At 64.2% G+C, this 16363-nt stretch overlaps 2 long non-coding RNA genes across 2 annotated transcripts; both read right to left on the bottom strand.

Annotated features, from left to right (window-relative positions):
- Positions 1-4555: 4555 nt before the first annotated feature.
- LOC142362870 (uncharacterized) lies at positions 4556-10024 on the bottom strand. Its single transcript, XR_012765341.1, has 4 exons — positions 9636-10024; positions 8049-8158; positions 5462-5571; positions 4556-4787 (listed from the first exon to the last, which is right to left on the bottom strand). It is a non-coding gene; the product is annotated as an uncharacterized LOC142362870 (long non-coding RNA).
- An 809-nt stretch (positions 10025-10833) lies between these two features.
- Positions 10834-15818, bottom strand: LOC142362878 (uncharacterized). Its single transcript, XR_012765348.1, has 3 exons — positions 15430-15818; positions 13892-14001; positions 10834-11414 (listed from the first exon to the last, which is right to left on the bottom strand). It is a non-coding gene; the product is annotated as an uncharacterized LOC142362878 (long non-coding RNA).
- Positions 15819-16363: the final 545 nt, after the last annotated feature.

Below are 16363 nucleotides of genomic sequence, written 5' to 3'. Positions count from 1 at the left end.
GCCTCCCACCCCTCGATAGCCTCCGAACTCCCTTTTTGCTGGCCTCTACTTAATTCAGCTTCCCACCCCTCTGCAACCTCCTACCTCTTTCCAGCCTCCACTCCGCCCCCCCAGCTTCCCACCCTTTTTCAGCCTCCCACCACCGTCCCACGCAGTGCAGGACACACTGACAGAGAGAGAAAAAGGACAGGCAACAGGAAGAAACGTACTAAGAAACAAAGAAAGGGTCAGACGAAGAAGGGGGTGGGTGGTCAGGGTTGGAACCCCAACACAAACCAGCAAGGGGATAGAGGACAGACAGAGAGGAAGACAAGAACGGGCCGGGAAGCAGGAAGAGAAGGAGAGAAAGGCAAAAAGGGAGAGCCGGCTGCACAGGCAGGTACAGCAAGAAACGACCGGACAGGCAGCAGGATCGAGAAAGAGAGACAGAAAAACTGGGGACAGGAAGCAGGACAGAGGGACGGCGAGAGGAAACAAGGGCCAGGGAGCAGGACAGCGGTGGAAAAAGAGGCACTGGGGCAGCAGGACAGAAAGAGAAGGAAGAAAGGCCAGAACAAGGACGGGGAATAACAGCAAAGGGAAAGAGAAGGACAAGGAGCGGGACACATTGTCAGAGAAAGACAGGGACAGGGAGCGGGACAAGGTGATACTGAGAGAGAAAAAGGGGACAAGGAGGCAGGACAAAGTGAAAGACAGGCACAAGTAAGAGACGGGGGAGCAGGACAGAGACGGAGGGGGAAAAGCCTCAGCTGGGCAGCAGGAGACAGAGGCGGAGAAGGGAAAAAACAGCACCGGGCTGAGGGACCCTGAGGGAGGAATTAAAAAACAAACACAGGGAGCGGGACAAAACGACAGAGAGAGAGAAAAGGGACAGAGCAGGACAGCGTTGGGGGGAGAAATGCGACCGTGACGGGCAGCGGGAGAGAGGTATGGAGAAAGAAAAAAAATACCGAGGAAGAGAGAAAGGAAACAAGGGACAGCGAGCTGCACAGGGGGATCGAGAAAGAAAGGATGGGAGAGGGAATGGCGCAGAGAGAGAAAGGCAGAAAAAACAGCAAGAGGAAGCAGGGCAAAAGGACAGCAAGAGGAAAAAGGAAAGGGACAGGGAGCTGGACAGAGATGGGAAAAAAAGCAGCGGGGACACACGAAAAGAGACAGAAAGAGAAGGGCACAAAAGGATAGATGAGGACAGCGGCAGGATGGAGACGCAGAACAAAACCTGGGACGGTCAACCTGGGTGGGCGGGGAGCGGGTCAGAGAGCCGGAGAAAGGAAAAACTCTGCTGTGGAGCAGCAGAGGGGGACGGAGAAAGACAGACAGGGACGGGGAGCAGGGCAGAGAAACGGAGAGAGAAAATAAGCGATGGGGAGCAGGGCAGAGCACTAGGAAGAGGAAAATAAGACAAGGGAGAAGACCGAGGAGCTCAGAGAGAAAGAAGGGTCGAAAGGAAACGCCAGAGAGGTAGAGAAATCAAGAAATACAGGGACGAGGAGCCTTGCAGAGACGGAGCACGAAAATGTAGGGCCGGTGAGCGCGAAAGAGGGAGAGAGAGACGGGGGCAGGGGGAGGAGATGAAGAAGAAAGGAGAGATAAAGATGGCAACGGAGCGCAGGGGACACAGACAGAGAGAGAAAAAGGACAGTGAACAGGAAAAAAGGGACCGAGAAACAAAGAAAGGGTCAGATCTAGACAAAGAGACCAAGAAAGGGGCGGGGGGCGTGTGTGCAGGGAAACCCCAAAACAAACCAGCAAGGGGCTAGAGAACAGAGAGGGAGAGAAAGAGAAGAAAGGGCCACGAAGCAGGACAGAGAAGGAGAGAAAGGCAAAAAGGGAGAGCAAAAAGAGAGCCGGCTGGACAGGGAGGTACAGCAAGAAACGACCGGACAGCCAGCAGGACAGAGAAAGAGAGACAGGGAGCCGGCTAGAGAAATTCTGAAGGGAGAAAAAGAGGGAGAGGGAGCAGAACACAAACACAGACAGAAGACGGGAGGTACAGGGAAAGGAAAACAAAAGGAAAAAGAAAAAGAAAAAAAAATCACAGCAGCGTGGGAGAGAGAAGGATCCAGGGGACGGCTCGGGACACAGAAGAGGGGCGACAGGGCCCCGAGGGCCCGCCACTCACCGCGGCTCTCGCTCTCCGCGCTCCCGGGAGACTCTGCCACTTCAGACGCTTCTCTGTCCTGCTCTCCTCCATTCCTCTTCCGTAACTCCGGTCGCTTGGCTGTCCCCCACCTAAGAGAAAACGTCCATGTCTCGCAGCTCTTACGAGACAAGGCTCCCTACGCACGCAGCCGCGCTCGCGCGCTCCACAACCGGACCATGCTGCTGCTGGTGACACATACAGACCCTGCGGGGCACGCTGGCGGCCTGGCCTGCTGCGGGCTACCAAGACGGAGCCTTCCTCACCCGCAGCGCCAGGCAGCTGCCAGCCAGCTGGCCTTCCATTTCTTCTTCTTCTTCAGCCTTCTCGGGACTCTCCAGCTTCAGCCGCGCCACCTCCTGTCCGCAGCCACTCAGCGCTCCGCCTCTCCCTTTTCGCCCCCACGCCGCCAGCACAGCGAGGCCCGGCACACGCAGCCCACACAAGCCTGGAGCGGGCGCAGCCAACGGCATCCCCAGGGCACGAACGGACAAACGCGTCCTCAGCGCAGCCCCTGCCACACATAAACAAGCAGCGGCGACCGCGTTCAGGGAGGCCGAGGCAGCCCGCACCACGGGCCTTGGGGGAGGCCGGGCGCTCCGGGACACAGGCTTCAGGGGACGTGCTGCAGCTGGGGGCGGCTGCGCGGGGCGAGCGGGGCCGGGGGAGCACTGCCGACCTGGGGGGGGGGGGGGGTGCCCGCCTCCTTCTCCCATTCCCTTCCGTCACCTCCCGCCTCTGGCCCCGGGGCTGCCCGCACCCGGCTCGCCTCCTGCAGCCTGCCGCAGCGGCCGGCTCCAAGCTTCCCGTCCCACCACCCTCGAGCAGCCACCACGCACCCCCGCACCCGCTGGAGGGGAGCCCGCGCCTCACCGCTGGCCTCTCTGCTCCCCCGCCGCCCCGGCACCGAACACCAGCCCGCCGCCATGCTGCTCCGCCGCACCGCGCATGCGCCACGAGCCGACGGCGCGCCGGAGGGGCCACACTCTGAGCCGAACGCCGGGCTGCAGTACCGCGTTGCGGCCAGGGGGCGGCGCCAGCGGGGCCGGGGGCGGTGCCGGCGGGGGCGGCGCCGGCGGCGCCAGCGGGGGCGGGGCCGGCGCCAGCGGGGGCGGGGGCGGCGCCAGCGGGGGCGGGGGCGGCGCCAGCGGGGGCGGGGGCGGCGCCAGCGGGGGCGGGGGCGGCGCCAGCGGGGGCGGGGGGCGGGGGCGGCGCCGGCGGGGGCGGGGGCGGCGCCAGCGGGGGCGGGGGGCGGCGCCAGCGGGGGCGGGGGCGGCGCCAGCGGGGGCGGGGGCGGCGCCAGCGGGGGCGGGGGCGGCGCCAGCGGGGGCGGGGGCGGCGCCAGCGGGGGCGGGGGCGGCGCCAGCGGGGGCGGGGGCGGCGCCAGCGGGGGCGGGGGGCGGCGCCAGCGGGGGCGGGGGCGGCGCCAGCGGGGGCGGGGGCGGCGCCAGCGGGGGCGGGGGCGGCGCCAGCGGGGGCGGGGGCGGCTCCCAGCGCCGGCTCCAGCTCCGAGCAGACCCCGACTCGCGGCTCCGACACGGCGCCGCACCCCCGCCGCTCCTTGCCCTCGACACGGACCCCGCCCTCCCGGGGGCTTTTCCCCGGGACCCGCCGCTCCATCCAACCCCCCCCCCCATACCCCGCGCTCACCTTCTCCCTCGCTGCAGCTGCAACCCGGCTATGGCTCCGCTCCTCCTTCGGCTCGCATCGGGCCCGGCCCGGCAGCACCGGGCCCTCTACCGGCAGAGGGAGGGGCCGTCGCCATCAGCCCCGCTGCCCGCACCTGGGGCTCTTCCGGCCCCGGCCCACGGCTGGAGCCCACCATGCCGTCATTGGGCAAACACAAAGACTCTCTGAAGCCCTTTGGGCACTTCAGCAAGCAGGCAGGCGTTCCTTATTGCAGCGCCGGACACACAGGGCACGGCTCCTCCCAGCGCGCAAAGCACCTGCGCCACTCGAGCGGCAGTACCGAACTTTGCTCACCGGGTGGCAGCAGCGAGCTCTTGGACACGGCGCCACCGCGCATTGGCGCCGCCCGAGCCGCAGTACCGAACTTTGCTCACCGGGTGGCAGCAGCGAGCCCTTGGACACGGCGCCACCCGAGCCGCAGTACCGAACTTTGCTCACCGGGTGGCAGCAGCGATCGTACCGGCCCCTCCACGGCCACCCGCGCCACGGCAGCACCGGCCCCTCCACGGCCACCCGCGCCACGGCAGCACCGGGCCCTCCACCGGCACAGGGAGGGGCCGTCGCCATCAGCCCCGCTGCCCGCACCTGGGGCTCCCCCGGCCCCGGCCCACGGCTGGACCCCGGCAGGAACAGGGGGCCGTCGCCCCAGCCCCACAGCCCGTCCCCTCCTCCCCTGGCCTCTGGCGCAGCCCCTCGTCCCGTGCAAACCAAGCACAAACGCAGCCGCCAGGGCAAAAGGGACCGCAGGTCTTTACTCAGTCACGCACCCAGCCAGTCCCGGGAGCCGCTCTGCTCCGGGGCTCGGGGCCCCCGACGCTCCCTCTGCCCCTCCGACACCTCGGCACTCCTTCCCGCAGCTGCGCCCGTTGATCCAGCGGCGAACAGTCCGTCCGTCGCCTCCCGGAGAGACGCGCTGTTCGGCAGAGGCTGCCAAAAATGAGGAGCAGGGTGCAGGCCACTACAAGAGAGGAGAAAAGTGACAGGTGGCTGGACAGCGGCGGTGGAACGAGAAAGCACCAAGCAGGGAAAGGGACGGCGAGAGAAGGACGGGGACAGGCAGTCCCACAGACATGGAGAAAGAAGCAGCAGCAAGAGAGCAAGAGCGGCAGCAGAAAGAAGAAGAGGGAGCAGGACACAGACCGAAAATGAAGAACGGGGAGCAGGAAGGAGATGCAAAAAAAAAAAACCCTGCAGCATGACAGAGGAAAAAAGAATAGCGGCAGGGACCTGGACAAAGAGAGATGAGGAAATAGAATAGAATAGACATGGAGAAAGCAGTAGATCTGTGACGTGCTACGGAGCCGAGAAGGAAGGCCTCGAATCAAGGGATGAGGAGCCAGACAGAGAGCACCAAAGACAGCAAAAGTACTGACAGGCTACAGAGTAGGAGGAAAGCAAAACTAGTAACCGGGAGCTGAACAGAAAGAGGGGAAGAAGGAAAAAAATGCCACGGGCTGCAGGGCAGAAAGAGGGAGGACCTAAAAGATGGGGACAAGTCAGAGACAGATGGAGAAAGAAGGTACACAAGAGCAGAAAAAAAAAATAATCGTAGCAGTGGGGGAAAGAGAGGGAGCCGGGGAGGGCCCAGGATGCACAAGAGGGGTGACAGGGCCCCGAGGGCCCACGACTCACCGCAGCTCTCACTCTCGGTGCTGCCGGGAGACTTTGACACTTCAGATGTTTCTCTCCCCTTCTCTCTTCCCTTCTTCTTCCGCAACTCCAATCGTTTGGCTCTCCTCCACCTGAGAGAAAATGCATGTGGCTGTCTTAGAGCTCATACGAGACGTGGCTTCCTAGACAACAAGCCTCAGGAACAGGACAGAGAAAAAGAGAGAATATGATGAGTGGGAAGCAGAACACACGGATCGAGAGAGAACTTGAATCAGAGGAGTAAACAAGGCAGGAAAGAGAGATAAAGACAGGGAAGAAGCCACAAAAACGGGCCTTTCTGGCCTCTACTCGCACCCCCCGGCCTCCCCTTTTTTCTGGCCTCTACTCTCGCCCCCGGCCTCCCACCCCTCTGCAGCCTCCCACCCCTTTCCGGCCTCCTTTTTTTTCCTGGCCTCTACTCCCCCCTCCTCGCCCCCCCCCCCCCCCGCCTCCCACCCCTCGATAGCCTCCGAACTCCCTTTTTGCTGGCCTCTACTTAATTCAGCTTCCCACCCCTCTGCAACCTCCTACCTCTTTCCAGCCTCCACTCCGCCCCCCCAGCTTCCCACCCTTTTTCAGCCTCCCACCACCGTCCCACGCAGTGCAGGACACACTGACAGAGAGAGAAAAAGGACAGGCAACAGGAAGAAACGTACTAAGAAACAAAGAAAGGGTCAGACGAAGAAGGGGGTGGGTGGTCAGGGTTGGAACCCCAACACAAACCAGCAAGGGGATAGAGGACAGACAGAGAGGAAGACAAGAACGGGCCGGGAAGCAGGAAGAGAAGGAGAGAAAGGCAAAAAGGGAGAGCCGGCTGCACAGGCAGGTACAGCAAGAAACGACCGGACAGGCAGCAGGATCGAGAAAGAGAGACAGAAAAACTGGGGACAGGAAGCAGGACAGAGGGACGGCGAGAGGAAACAAGGGCCAGGGAGCAGGACAGCGGTGGAAAAAGAGGCACTGGGGCAGCAGGACAGAAAGAGAAGGAAGAAAGGCCAGAACAAGGACGGGGAATAACAGCAAAGGGAAAGAGAAGGACAAGGAGCGGGACAGATTGTCAGAGAAAGACAGGGACAGGGAGCGGGACAAGGTGATACTGAGAGAGAAAAAGGGGACAAGGAGGCAGGACAAAGTGAAAGACAGGCACAAGTAAGAGACGGGGGAGCAGGACAGAGACGGAGGGGGAAAAGCCTCAGCTGGGCAGCAGGAGACAGAGGCGGAGAAGGGAAAAAACAGCACCGGGCTGAGGGACCCTGAGGGAGGAATTAAAAAACAAACACAGGGAGCGGGACAAAACGACAGAGAGAGAGAAAAGGGACAGAGCAGGACAGCGTTGGGGGGAGAAATGCGACCGTGACGGGCAGCGGGAGAGAGGTATGGAGAAAGAAAAAAAATACCGAGGAAGAGAGAAAGGAAACAAGGGACAGCGAGCTGCACAGGGGGATCGAGAAAGAAAGGATGGGAGAGGGAATGGCGCAGAGAGAGAAAGGCAGAAAAAACAGCAAGAGGAAGCAGGGCAAAAGGACAGCAAGAGGAAAAAGGAAAGGGACAGGGAGCTGGACAGAGATGGGAAAAAAAGCAGCGGGGACACACGAAAAGAGACAGAAAGAGAAGGGCACAAAAGGATAGATGAGGACAGCGGCAGGATGGAGACGCAGAACAAAACCTGGGACGGTCAACCTGGGTGGGCGGGGAGCGGGTCAGAGAGCCGGAGAAAGGAAAAACTCTGCTGTGGAGCAGCCGAGGGGGACGGAGAAAGACAGACAGGGACGGGGAGCAGGGCAGAGAAACGGAGAGAGAAAATAAGCGATGGGGAGCAGGGCAGAGCACTAGGAAGAGGAAAATAAGACAAGGGACAAGACCGAGGAGCTCAGAGAGAAAGAAGGGTCGAAAGGAAACGCCAGAGAGGTAGAGAAATCAAGAAATACAGGGACGAGGAGCCTTGCAGAGACGGAGCACGAAAATGTAGGGCCGGTGAGCGCGAAAGAGGGAGAGAGAGACGGGGGCAGGGGGAGGAGATGAAGAAGAAAGGAGAGATAAAGATGGCAACGGAGCGCAGGGGACACAGACAGAGAGAGAAAAAGGACAGTGAACAGGAAAAAAGGGACCGAGAAACAAAGAAAGGGTCAGATCTAGACAAAGAGACCAAGAAAGGGGCGGGGGGCGTGTGTGCAGGGAAACCCCAAAACAAACCAGCAAGGGGCTAGAGAACAGAGAGGGAGAGAAAGAGAAGAAAGGGCCACGAAGCAGGACAGAGAAGGAGAGAAAGGCAAAAAGGGAGAGCAAAAAGAGAGCCGGCTGGACAGGGAGGTACAGCAAGAAACGACCGGACAGCCAGCAGGACAGAGAAAGAGAGACAGGGAGCCGGCTAGAGAAATTCTGAAGGGAGAAAAAGAGGGAGAGGGAGCAGAACACAAACACAGACAGAAGACGGGAGGTACAGGGAAAGGAAAACAAAAGGAAAAAGAAAAAGAAAAAAAAATCACAGCAGCGTGGGAGAGAGAAGGATCCAGGGGACGGCTCGGGACGCAGAAGAGGGGCGACAGGGCCCCGAGGGCCCGCCACTCACCGCGGCTCTCGCTCTCCGCGCTCCCGGGAGACTCTGCCGCTTCAGACGCTTCTCTGTCCTGCTCTCCTCCATTCCTCTTCCGTAACTCCGGTCGCTTGGCTGTCCCCCACCTAAGAGAAAACGTCCATGTCTCGCAGCTCTTACGAGACAAGGCTCCCTACGCACGCAGCCGCGCTCGCGCGCTCCACAACCGGACCATGCTGCTGCTGGTGACACATACAGACCCTGCGGGGCACGCTGGCGGCCTGGCCTGCTGCGGGCTACCAAGACGGAGCCTTCCTCACCCGCAGCGCCAGGCAGCTGCCAGCCAGCTGGCCTTCCATTTCTTCTTCTTCTTCAGCCTTCTCGGGACTCTCCAGCTTCAGCCGCGCCACCTCCTGTCCGCAGCCACTCAGCGCTCCGCCTCTCCCTTTTCGCCCCCACGCCGCCAGCACAGCGAGGCCCGGCACACGCAGCCCACACAAGCCTGGAGCGGGCGCAGCCAACGGCATCCCCAGGGCACGAACGGACAAACGCGTCCTCAGCGCAGCCCCTGCCACACATAAACAAGCAGCGGCGACCGCGTTCAGGGAGGCCGAGGCAGCCCGCACCACGGGCCTTGGGGGAGGCCGGGCGCTCCGGGACACAGGCTTCAGGGGACGTGCTGCAGCTGGGGGCGGCTGCGCGGGGCGAGCGGGGCCGGGGGAGCACTGCCGACTTGGGGGGGGGGGGGGGGTGCCCGCCTCCTTCTCCCATTCCCTTCCGTCACCTCCCGCCTCTGGCCCCGGGGCTGCCCGCACCCGGCTCGCCTCCTGCAGCCTGCCGCAGCGGCCGGCTCCAAGCTTCCCGTCCCACCACCCTCGAGCAGCCACCACGCACCCCCGCACCCGCTGGAGGGGAGCCCGCGCCTCACCGCTGGCCTCTCTGCTCCCCCGCCGCCCCGGCACCGAACACCAGCCCGCCGCCATGCTGCTCCGCCGCACCGCGCATGCGCCACGAGCCGACGGCGCGCCGGAGGGGCCACACTCTGAGCCGAACGCCGGGCTGCAGTACCGCGTTGCGGCCAGGGGGCGGCGCCAGCGGGGCCGGGGGCGGTGCCAGCAGGGGCGGGGGCGGTGCCGGCGGGGGCGGCGCCGGCGGCGTCAGCAGGGGGCGGGGGCGGCGCCAGCGGGGGCGGGGGCGGCGCCAGCGGGGGCGGGGGCGGCGCCAGCGGGGGCGGCGCCAGCGGGGGCGGGGGCGGCGCCAGCGGGGGCGGGGGCGGCGCCAGCGGGGGCGGGGGCGGCGCCAGCGGGGGCGGGGGCGGCGCCAGCGGGGGCGGGGGCGGCGCCAGCGGGGGCGGGGGCGGCGCCAGCGGGGGCGGGGGCGGCGCCAGCGGGGGCGGGGGCGGCGCCAGCGGGGGCGGCGCCAGCGGGGGCGGGGGCGGCGCCAGCGGGGGCGGGGGCGGCTCCCAGCGCCGGCTCCAGCTCCGAGCAGACCCCGACTCGCGGCTCCGACACGGCGCCGCACCCCCGCCGCTCCTTGCCCTCGACACGGACCCCGCCCTCCCGGGGGCTTTTCCCCGGGACCCGCCGCTCCATCCAACCCCCCCCCCCCATACCCCGCGCTCACCTTCTCCCTCGCTGCAGCTGCAACCCGGCTATGGCTCCGCTCCTCCTTCGGCTCGCATCGGGCCCGGCCCGGCAGCACCGGGCCCTCTACCGGCAGAGGGAGGGGCCGTCGCCATCAGCCCCGCTGCCCGCACCTGGAGCTCTTCCGGCCCCGGCCCACGGCTGGAGCCCACCATGCCGTCATTGGGCAAACACAAAGACTCTCTGAAGCCCTTTGGGCACTTCAGCAAGCAGGCAGGCGTTCCTTATTGCAGCGCCGGACACACAGGGCACGGCTCCTCCCAGCGCGCAAAGCACCTGCGCCACTCGAGCGGCAGTACCGAACTTTGCTCACCGGGTGGCAGCAGCGAGCTCTTGGACACGGCGCCACCGCGCATTGGCGCCGCCCGAGCCGCAGTACCGAACTTTGCTCACCGGGTGGCAGCAGCGAGCCCTTGGACACGGCGCCACCCGAGCCGCAGTACCGAACTTTGCTCACCGGGTGGCAGCAGCGATCGTACCGGCCCCTCCACGGCCACCCGCGCCACGGCAGCACCGGCCCCTCCACGGCCACCCGCGCCACGGCAGCACCGGGCCCTCCACCGGCACAGGGAGGGGCCGTCGCCATCAGCCCCGCTGCCCGCACCTGGGGCTCCCCCGGCCCCGGCCCACGGCTGGACCCCGGCAGGAACAGGGGGCCGTCGCCCCAGCCCCACAGCCCGTCCCCTCCTCCCCTGGCCTCTGGCGCAGCCCCTCGTCCCGTGCAAACCAAGCACAAACGCAGCCGCCAGGGCAAAAGGGACCGCAGGTCTTTACTCAGTCACGCACCCAGCCAGTCCCGGGAGCCGCTCTGCTCCGGGGCTCGGGGCCCCCGACGCTCCCTCTGCCCCTCCGACACCTCGGCACTCCTTCCCGCAGCTGCGCCCGTTGATCCAGCGGCGAACAGTCCGTCCGTCGCCTCCCGGAGAGACGCGCTGCTCGGCAGAGGCTGCCAAAAATGAGGAGCAGGGTGCAGGCCACTACAAGAGAGGAGAAAAGTGACAGGTGGCTGGACAGCGGCGGTGGAACGAGAAAGCACCAAGCAGGGAAAGGGACGGCGAGAGAAGGACGGGGACAGGCAGTCCCACAGACATGGAGAAAGAAGCAGCAGCAAGAGAGCAAGAGCGGCAGCAGAAAGAAGAAGAGGGAGCAGGACACAGACCGAAAATGAAGAACGGGGAGCAGGAAGGAGATGCAAAAAAAAAACCCTGCAGCATGACAGAGGAAAAAAGAATAGCGGCAGGGACCTGGACAAAGAGAGATGAGGAAATAGAATAGAATAGACATGGAGAAAGCAGTAGATCTGTGACGTGCTACGGAGCCGAGAAGGAAGGCCTCGAATCAAGGGACGAGGAGCCAGACAGAGAGCACCAAAGACAGCAAAAGTACTGACAGGCTACAGAGTAGGAGGAAAGCAAAACTAGTAACCGGGAGCTGAACAGAAAGAGGGGAAGAAGGAAAAAAATGCCACGGGCTGCAGGGCAGAAAGAGGGAGGACCTAAAAGATGGGGACAAGTCAGAGACAGATGGAGAAAGAAGGTACACAAGAGCAGAAAAAAAAAATAATCGTAGCAGTGGGGGAAAGAGAGGGAGCCGGGGAGGGCCCAGGATGCACAAGAGGGGTGACAGGGCCCCGAGGGCCCACGACTCACCGCAGCTCTCACTCTCGGTGCTGCCGGGAGACTTTGACACTTCAGATGTTTCTCTCCCCTTCTCTCTTCCCTTCTTCTTCCGCAACTCCAATCGTTTGGCTCTCCTCCACCTGAGAGAAAATGCATGTGGCTGTCTTAGAGCTCATACGAGACGTGGCTTCCTAGACAACAAGCCTCAGGAACAGGACAGAGAAAAAGAGAGAATATGATGAGTGGGAAGCAGAACACACGGATCGAGAGAGAACTTGAATCAGAGGAGTAAACAAGGCAGGAAAGAGAGATAAAGACAGGGAAGAAGCCACAAAAACGGGCCTTTCTGGCCTCTACTCGCACCCCCCGGCCTCCCCTTTTTTCTGGCCTCTACTCTCGCCCCCGGCCTCCCACCCCTCTGCAGCCTCCCACCCCTTTCCGGCCTCCTTTTTTTTCCTGGCCTCTACTCCCCCCTCCTCGCCCCCCCCCCCCCCGCCTCCCACCCCTCGATAGCCTCCGAACTCCCTTTTTGCTGGCCTCTACTTAATTCAGCTTCCCACCCCTCTGCAACCTCCTACCTCTTTCCAGCCTCCACTCCGCCCCCCCAGCTTCCCACCCTTTTTCAGCCTCCCACCACCGTCCCACGCAGTGCAGGACACACTGACAGAGAGAGAAAAAGGACAGGCAACAGGAAGAAACGTACTAAGAAACAAAGAAAGGGTCAGACGAAGAAGGGGGTGGGTGGTCAGGGTTGGAACCCCAACACAAACCAGCAAGGGGATAGAGGACAGACAGAGAGGAAGACAAGAACGGGCCGGGAAGCAGGAAGAGAAGGAGAGAAAGGCAAAAAGGGAGAGCCGGCTGCACAGGCAGGTACAGCAAGAAACGACCGGACAGGCAGCAGGATCGAGAAAGAGAGACAGAAAAACTGGGGACAGGAAGCAGGACAGAGGGACGGCGAGAGGAAACAAGGGCCAGGGAGCAGGACAGCGGTGGAAAAAGAGGCACTGGGGCAGCAGGACAGAAAGAGAAGGAAGAAAGGCCAGAACAAGGACGGGGAATAACAGCAAAGGGAAAGAGAAGGACAAGGAGCGGGACAGATTGTCAGAGAAAGACAGGGACAGGGAGCGGGACAAGGTGATACTGAGAGAGAAAAAGGGGACAAGGAGGCAGGACAAAGTGAAAGACAGGCACAAGTAAGAGACGGGGGAGCAGGACAGAGACGGAGGGGGAAAAGCCTCAGCTGGGCAGCAGGAGACAGAGGCGGAGAAGGGAAAAAACAGCACCGGGCTGAGGGACCCTGAGGGAGGAATTAAAAAACAAACACAGGGAGCGGGACAAAACGACAGAGAGAGAGAAAAGGGACAGAGCAGGACAGCGTTGGGGGGAGAAATGCGACCGTGACGGGCAGCGGGAGAGAGGTATGGAGAAAGAAAAAAAATACCGAGGAAGAGAGAAAGGAAACAAGGGACAGCGAGCTGCACAGGGGGATCGAGAAAGAAAGGATGGGAGAGGGAATGGCGCAGAGAGAGAAAGGCAGAAAAAACAGCAAGAGGAAGCAGGGCAAAAGGACAGCAAGAGGAAAAAGGAAAGGGACAGGGAGCTGGACAGAGATGGGAAAAAAAGCAGCGGGGACACACGAAAAGAGACAGAAAGAGAAGGGCACAAAAGGATAGATGAGGACAGCGGCAGGATGGAGACGCAGAACAAAACCTGGGACGGTCAACCTGGGTGGGCGGGGAGCGGGTCAGAGAGCCGGAGAAAGGAAAAACTCTGCTGTGGAGCAGCCGAGGGGGACGGAGAAAGACAGACAGGGACGGGGAGCAGGGCAGAGAAACGGAGAGAGAAAATAAGCGATGGGGAGCAGGGCAGAGCACTAGGAAGAGGAAAATAAGACAAGGGACAAGACCGAGGAGCTCAGAGAGAAAGAAGGGTCGAAAGGAAACGCCAGAGAGGTAGAGAAATCAAGAAATACAGGGACGAGGAGCCTTGCAGAGACGGAGCACGAAAATGTAGGGCCGGTGAGCGCGAAAGAGGGAGAGAGAGACGGGGGCAGGGGGAGGAGATGAAGAAGAAAGGAGAGATAAAGATGGCAACGGAGCGCAGGGGACACAGACAGAGAGAGAAAAAGGACAGTGAACAGGAAAAAAGGGACCGAGAAACAAAGAAAGGGTCAGATCTAGACAAAGAGACCAAGAAAGGGGCGGGGGGCGTGTGTGCAGGGAAACCCCAAAACAAACCAGCAAGGGGCTAGAGAACAGAGAGGGAGAGAAAGAGAAGAAAGGGCCACGAAGCAGGACAGAGAAGGAGAGAAAGGCAAAAAGGGAGAGCAAAAAGAGAGCCGGCTGGACAGGGAGGTACAGCAAGAAACGACCGGACAGCCAGCAGGACAGAGAAAGAGAGACAGGGAGCCGGCTAGAGAAATTCTGAAGGGAGAAAAAGAGGGAGAGGGAGCAGAACACAAACACAGACAGAAGACGGGAGGTACAGGGAAAGGAAAACAAAAGGAAAAAGAAAAAAAAAAAAAAAATCACAGCAGCGTGGGAGAGAGAAGGATCCAGGGGAGGGCCCGGGACGCAGAAGAGGGGCGACAGGGCCCCAAGGGCCCGCCACTCACCGCAGCTCTCGCTCTCCGCGCTCCCGGGAGACTCTGCCGCTTCAGACGCTTCTCTCTCCTGCTCTCCTCCATTCCTCTTCCGTAACTCCGGTCGCTTGGCTGTCCCCCACCTAAGACAAAACGTCCATGTCTCGCAGCTCTTACGAGACAAGGCTCCCTACGCACGCAGCCGCGCTCGCGCGCTCCACAACCGGACCATGCTGCTGCTGGTGACACATACAGACCCTGCGGGGCACGCTGGCGGCCTGGCCTGCTGCGGGCTACCAAGACGGAGCCTTCCTCACCCGCAGCGCCAGGCAGCTGCCAGCCAGCTGGCCTTCCATTTCTTCTTCTTCTTCAGCCTTCTCGGGACTCTCCAGCTTCAGCCGCGCCACCTCCTGTCCGCAGCCACTCAGCGCTCCGCCTCTCCCTTTTCGCCCCCACGCCGCCAGCACAGCGAGGCCCGGCACACGCAGCCCACACAAGCCTGGAGCGGGCGCAGCCAACGGCATCCCCAGGGCACGAACGGACAAACGCGTCCTCAGCGCAGCCCCTGCCACACATAAACAAGCAGCGGCGACCGCGTTCAGGGAGGCCGAGGCAGCCCGCACCACGGGCCTTGGGGGAGGCCGGGCGCTCCGGGACACAGGCTTCAGGGGACGTGCTGCAGCTGGGGGCGGCTGCGCGGGGCGAGCGGGGCCGGGGGAGCACTGCCGACTTGGGGGGGGGGGGGGGGGGGGTGCCCGCCTCCTTCTCCCATTCCCTTCCGTCACCTCCCGCCTCTGGCCCCGGGGCTGCCCGCACCCGGCTCGCCTCCTGCAGCCTGCCGCAGCGGCCGGCTCCAAGCTTCCCGTCCCACCACCCTCGAGCAGCCACCACGCACCCCCGCACCCGCTGGAGGGGAGCCCGCGCCTCACCGCTGGCCTCTCTGCTCCCCCGCCGCCCCGGCACCGAACACCAGCCCGCCGCCATGCTGCTCCGCCGCACCGCGCATGCGCCACGAGCCGACGGCGCGCCGGAGGGGCCACACTCTGAGCCGAACGCCGGGCTGCAGTACCGCGTTGCGGCCAGGGGGCGGCGCCAGCGGGGCCGGGGGCGGCGCCAGCAGGGGCGGGGGCGGTGCCGGCGGGGGCGGCGCCGGCGGCGCCAGCGGGGGCGCCGGCGGCGCCAGCGGGGGCGGGGGCGGCGCCAGCGGGGGCGGGGGCGGCGCCAGCGGGGGCGGGGGCGGCGCCAGCGGGGGCGGGGGCGGCGCCAGCGGGGGCGGGGGCGGCGCCAGCGGGGGCGGGGGCGGCGCCAGCGGGGGCGGGGGCGGCGCCAGCGGGGGCGGGGGCGGCGCCAGCGGGGGCGGGGGCGGCGCCAGCGGGGGCGGGGGCGGCGCCAGCGGGGGCGGGGGCGGCTCCCAGCGCCGGCTCCAGCTCCGAGCAGACCCCGACTCGCGGCTCCGACACGGCGCCGCACCCCCGCCGCTCCTTGCCCTCGACACGGACCCCGCCCTCCCGGGGGCTTTTCCCCGGGACCCGCCGCTCCATCCAACCCCCCCCCCCATACCCCGCGCTCACCTTCTCCCTCGCTGCAGCTGCAACCCGGCTATGGCTCCGCTCCTCCTTCGGCTCGCATCGGGCCCGGCCCGGCAGCACCGGGCCCTCTACCGGCAGAGGGAGGGGCCGTCGCCATCAGCCCCGCTGCCCGCACCTGGAGCTCTTCCGGCCCCGGCCCACGGCTGGAGCCCACCATGCCGTCATTGGGCAAACACAAAGACTCTCTGAAGCCCTTTGGGCACTTCAGCAAGCAGGCAGGCGTTCCTTATTGCAGCGCCGGACACACAGGGCACGGCTCCTCCCAGCGCGCAAAGCACCTGCGCCACTCGAGCGGCAGTACCGAACTTTGCTCACCGGGTGGCAGCAGCGAGCTCTTGGACACGGCGCCACCGCGCATTGGCGCCGCCCGAGCCGCAGTACCGAACTTTGCTCACCGGGTGGCAGCAGCGAGCCCTTGGACACGGCGCCACCCGAGCCGCAGTACCGAACTTTGCTCACCGGGTGGCAGCAGCGATCGTACCGGCCCCTCCACGGCCACCCGCGCCACGGCAGCACCGGCCCCTCCACGGCCACCCGCGCCACGGCAGCACCGGGCCCTCCACCGGCACAGGGAGGGGCCGTCGCCATCAGCCCCGCTGCCCGCACCTGGGGCTCCCCCGGCCCCGGCCCACGGCTGGACCCCGGCAGGAACAGGGGGCCGTCGCCCCAGCCCCACAGCCCGTCCCCTCCTCCCCTGGCCTCTGGCGCAGCCCCTCGTCCCGTGCAAACCAAGCACAAACGCAGCCGCCAGGGCAAAAGGGACCGCAGGTCTTTACTCAGTCACGCACCCAGCCAGTCCCGGGAGCCGCTCTGCTCCGGGGCTCGGGGCCCCCGACGCTCCCTCTGCCCCTCCGACACCTCGGCACTCCTTCCCGCAGCTGCGCCCGTTGATCCAGCGGCGAACAGTCCGTCCGTC

Source organism: Opisthocomus hoazin, chromosome 12, assembly GCF_030867145.1.
Source record: "Opisthocomus hoazin isolate bOpiHoa1 chromosome 12, bOpiHoa1.hap1, whole genome shotgun sequence".
NCBI lineage: Eukaryota > Metazoa > Chordata > Aves > Opisthocomiformes > Opisthocomidae > Opisthocomus > Opisthocomus hoazin.
Note: the sequence above shows the minus strand (reverse complement) of the source record. Positions and strands in the feature narration are given on the sequence as shown.